Source organism: Gavia stellata, chromosome 14 (genome assembly GCF_030936135.1).
Source record: "Gavia stellata isolate bGavSte3 chromosome 14, bGavSte3.hap2, whole genome shotgun sequence".
NCBI lineage: Eukaryota > Metazoa > Chordata > Aves > Gaviiformes > Gaviidae > Gavia > Gavia stellata.
The window spans coordinates 7,151,740-7,157,587 of record NC_082607.1 but is presented as its reverse complement, the minus strand read 5'-3'; positions in this window follow the sequence as shown (position 1 = coordinate 7,157,587).

Genomic DNA, 5,848 nt, shown 5'->3' with positions numbered 1-5,848 from the left:
AAACATGTTATTGTTTAATATATTTAGCAAATATTTTTCATTGACTTTATAGACAGATTTGATCACTGCTGTTAAATTCCTTGTAAACAGTAGTTCCCATGCTGTGTTTTATTTATTTAGAGAGACATGCCAATATCCTACTGCAAAGACTTATATGGTGACCATAAGCAACAGCCCTATATTCCATTTAAATATTGGGAAAGTAAGACTTATTACTGTAGGTTAACATATATATGTAACGTATGTGTGTGTGTATATATATATGACAAGTGTATTTGCATACATCTGTGACTCACAGAAATTAAATTGACCTCAGCTTTAGCAACCATTTTTAAACTCAGTTTTCCTTAATTTGTTGTCACTTCTGCAAACCAGGCAGGACCAGAACGATGCTTTAGAGATGCATTAAGAACTCTGCTTTTCAAGCACTGAATCTTTGTTCAGCAGAGGTGCATTTAGGATGAATTGGGCTGTATTTCTCCTTTGTCTCAGCTGGCAGTGTCTTGTAAGAAAGGTTTTACATCAAGACAGACACTGCTTTCCTTTAGAATATCTCTGCATTTTGGCAATGCTTGATAACATATTTTGGATCAGGCTGAGAAACAAAAAACCCACTTGTTTGTTTTACAGTTTAAGATCTTAGTCTTTTCTCCACCTGCAAATATTCACCATTTCTGAAGGCAACCTCATTTCTAAAGACAACTTTGCTTTGACTGAGTTCAGTTACAGTGAATATAATTCAGTCTGATTAGTCTATTTGAGATATTTATAATACAAGTTTGATTTATTACATATACATACATCCATTATACATCAGCCAGTGACTTCATCTAACAGAATTTATCTTCCAATGAAAATGCACCTTCCCCAAGGAGTACACTTGCACGGTCACAGTAGTTGTTAAATTTAGGGAACAAATACGTCTGTGACTTGCCATTTCCTTCCTGCTTCAATATGGTTTATTAAGGATTAAAACTGGTCTTGTATGTTTCAGTATATATGTATGGCAAGAACTTGCCCTGCACAGAGCTCGCAATATACCACATCTGTAAAAGTATGTATCTGTGAAAACCAACAGCGGGAGATATTCCATGCACACTGTGAACCACTGGAATCTGATCAAAGACTTAAACAACCCATCAGCATGAAGAGATAAATGCAAATTATTCAGAAAGTTTTGAAGTGCTGCAATCACCTGTTGCAGTTCTTGTCACCCATCCCCAAGAAGGCTTTGCTTCAACTTGGCCAAACATCAAGTCTATTCTTGCAGAGAGTAGATAAATGAACAATAATAGTAGATGATGTATATCAAGTCAGACAATCAGCAAAAACAGAGTTAACGGGCCAGCTATATCCTGGCTCTTGTCATATGACATAATTCCAGTTTAGAAAACATTTTGCCATAATCCTTTTCCACTGATCAACCACAGTAGTCAATTAATCTAAAGAAACATGATGGATAGAATACTGATTTCACACCTGTAAGGAAGGAAAATTGCTAGCTCATTTTCATGGAACATTACATTCCATTCTTTTTGTTTTGGTGTGGGTTTTTTTTGTGGTGAATAATCAGTGGCTCAAAACAGTTTAGAGAACTGAAGATCAGATTACACAGCTCCTACTACAGAAAAATATTCATGCAAACGAGTCTCTGAAGATCTGTGTCTGCCTACAATCATAATTTACAGAACACAAGTGCAGAAAAAACATCAGAAAACCTTTTTCTATTTCAACTCAAACTCCAGTTTTTTTAAGCTGCTTGCATTTCTCTGGATCATCTTTTCCAGTCAAATAGTAACTTAAAAATCATATGCTTAAAAAAAATAGTATCTAAAACTCTTAAGTTTTACACCTCTATTTTACCAAAGAGTTCTACAAAAGATCTTAGACAGAGTAGATACAAAAGTACTCACCTGTTTTAATACTTCTGAAAGTTAGTCATGCTGAAATGCCAAGAGTTCCTTCTAATCAAGGATATATGTAAGCTGACCTCTATTCCGACCATTTAAAAACCACCTGAAGTTCAGGGCTGTTGTTGCTCTATTCCAGCTCTTGTCCATCTCTAATATTGTGAAGATCAGATAGGGGATTTTCCTTGGGATGAAAGTTTCTGCAAACAGACTTTACTGAGCAGATCCAAACTCCAGGTCCTGTGATCTACTCTGCCTACAGAGCTCAGTACTCTTGGAACTGGCATCATAACCACTTGTCAGTTAATTTCCCTGAACCAAGTAGGATAATTTGCACCTGTGAAATGTCAAGAAGAAAGAGGGGAAAAACACCCAACACTAAAACAAAGGACAGTTTCTGTGTGGTAGTCCTAATACTGGCAGGTGAAGAACAGCTAGCAAACTTATGCACTGATTGTCAAAAACAAAAACATGAGAAGCTGAAATTGAAGGGATATTAAGTTGTTCTCTGGTTTGCAAAAAAACCCTTAGCTACCATTTTCTTTTTATGGCATTTTCTTAGTGTTTGATTTATTTCCTAATGACAGTGTAATGCGCATTGACACCTTCTTTCCACATCATCAAAAGTTCTCTAAAGGCTTACACTGAAAGCTCACTGTTATAATCACAGCGGTATCAAATTAGCATCCTAGTGAATTCTCCATGGACTTGTGCCCTTATGTATTTTCCCCATTCTAATCTCATATCATAATAGCACCATAACTGGGTCCCCACAGATTCCTACCGAAGTCATTATGAAACAGTTAACATCATAGATACACTACATTAAACTGAACAGAAAGTAAGAAATGTTGTAAAAGAAAAGATTCTGAAAAGTAATTACTAGATACACTTATGATATCTGTTTAGTTTGGGGTTTTTTTTCCATAATATTCCCAAAGAAGTCAGTCTGTGAAAAAAGCTACCTGGCAGCCCCCCCCAAAATCTTAATATGGAAAAATATTCAACTAGAAAATTTTCAAGCCATGGAGCACAAAAACATGTTAGCTGTTAAGTAAACCAGTGTTTAACAGTCAAGTAAATGAACAAGTGGAACTTAGAGCACAACCTTGTGAACATATACACACTAGTATACGTTTACACATGAACAACCCCCATGTAATGGGTTTCAGGATGAAACTGTTTGACAGAGGACCAGAATCAGTACTATGAGCAGCACAGAGTTGTAAGCACATGCTTATAATAAGCATGTTTATTGTATCATAGCAGTTTAGACACAAATGACGAAAGAAAACAATAAAACATTAATTTCTCCTTTTACGTAGCTCTTGTCTAATAAGAGGTGCCATAATATTTGGCATCTGTATCAGAGGCGCTGAGCACCAGTACGTAATCACTTCCTCGAAGAGCAGCTGCAAACAACAGAAGTTTAAAAAGTCTCACCCTTCATTAGGGTGCCTAACTCAACAGTGGTTATTTCAAACCTAAACAAACTTATCTGTTTTTCCAAATTATACACGATATTTGGGGCGGAGGGAGAAATCTGTGTTTCAACTAGTATTTATTAAATGGGGAAAAGACACTTTTAAAATTAGAACTGTCCATCTCTTTTGCAGTTTACGATGACTAAACTACTGACATCAATAATGTGCTAGGACATAAGCTGCTGTATTGAACGAGATGCATGTAAAACTCTGCAATGGCAAGAGACTGACAAGTCTCTAAAACTCCATTTTACTGCAAAACATTTTTTAGTGCTGGTAACTACACACATACCAGGGTGAACTGTATTTTAAATTATTTTCCTTTCTATGTGAAAGCACACTCAACAAGGCAGCTAAGTAAGGTCTGCCCACAATAACACACCAGCTGAACGCCAGGTGCAGACAAGGAATTGCAGAGCTCATGACATCCAATAAGGAGTGCACAACAGATTTTACTGCCAAATGCAAATTATTGGAGATAAGGTTCATTCTGCCTCTGGGGAAAAAAAAAAAAAAATACGCTTTTTGCAGTCCTCAGTTGTGATTCCCATTTGAAATAACTACCTACATTTTTACCTCCCAGTAGAGGTATGTCACACAGAGCACAGAAGAAGAGCTGTGGATCTTTCCTGTAGTATAGCAAAAATATGGAGAGAAATCCCAGGGGAACATCTGAAGTCATTTTCATGGGGAAGTAGGAAGACCAATAAGATGCACTCCTATAAATGCTCATGAAAATCCTACATCTCCATCTCACTTCTATGTGAATTGGCAGTGGATTAATTACTTAAGTCTATCATCTTTTAACAATCTGAAGGGAAAAAAATGGCAAAACTTTGATAGTACTTATATTAGGAATGGAACAGAGTATAATAATTAAAAATGAATTACAAACTTGGTCATAACAGGGTGTTACTCAAGGAAAAGTTGAGACACTAAAAAAAATTAGCTTATTAAATTTCTCAAGCACCGCATGAGTTACAGTAGTAATGGATAGCATTAATGACAGCTTGCCATGAGCTAGAACACTGACAGTCTTTTTGCCATAAAGACTCTCGTATAAAAGGATTTTTCAAATACTTTTCAAACATGTATCTGTGTTGAGGGCTTAGCTAGCAAGTTAAGAATAGGTGAAGACGAAAGTGGTATACAGTTTACATCTGCAGAATACAGTCCTACAACAGCTAATACTGGAAGGATGGAAGGATGAAGTAAATTAAGCCAGTTGATAGTGTTCAGCCTTCCTTTTGTAGGTACAATGTGAAGTACTCAGGCCAGACTGCAGAATTACTCTTCACATAATCAGGAAGCAGACTGTTCTTGAAGGTCTTAAGAACAATGATGTTCAGAGTAATGATGCAAAATCAAGGCTGTTGTCTGAACTGACTTGAAACATCTTCAGGCATCCTGATCAAAAAGGGGTATTGAGCTTCCTCAAACTTTCTTCTGGTCTTACTGCTTTCATGTGGTTGACCTAAATGAATTTCATTAACTATACTTATTTTAATATAACCTATAATGCCTTGAAAAAGGGTCTGTTAAATTAAAGATATTTAGACATGGAGCATTTCTGGTATTTTTATTTGTTAAAAATACACTTTAAAAATACTCTCCTTTTAGCTTCCAAACTATAAAATACAACACAGCTAAACCTCCTAAGCTTTTGCATTTCTCATATTCAAAAAAAGTTATAGATCTTTCAAAGATCTCTGGCTGAACACAGAATTGATCTACAGGTATTTCTGTCCACTTTGCCATGAGATGCCACTTAAGATTCGCTAATGTGAAAATACTTCAAAAATAACAGTGGCATGGTTATACAAGAAACCTTGAGGTAAAACGATCTCCAAGTGCAATAGAATCTTTGGAGATACGTTCACTTTCTCCTCCAAAAGAGCTTCATCTAATCAACAGAAAAAATTGTTTTGCTACAGATGTTGTCAAATTATAAATTTAAAGCAATCTTGATAAACAGGTTAATAGCTTAATTTCAGTTTTGTAAAACCAGAAAATTACAAAATGTGATGGAATGATAATTTGAAATTATTTTTCTGATTTTTTTTCTTACTGTGTTGGGGACTCAATTCGCACAGTCATACAGTAGTGATTTTAATCTTAGCCTTATTATGACAAGAACAACAAAACATAAAAGGAAACATCCCTCATAATGACAAAGGAGGAGGATACATATGGGCCATTGAAGCCTAGTTAGAAACCCAACTGGCAACTCATTTGTCAGTGCACTGGCAATAAATTGACCAAATTAGTTTTGCTGTTCATCTTATACTAAGAAAACAAACCTAATTGATGGAAAAAAAAAAAATCACTTCTAGAAATACTACAACCATTGAAAACCTGAACTGTTATTAGTAGTCTAGCAAAGGCATGAAAAAGAAAAAAATAATAAAAAAATCTGCAAATGTCTTGCCAGTATTCCCTTGAAGGCAGAAATTA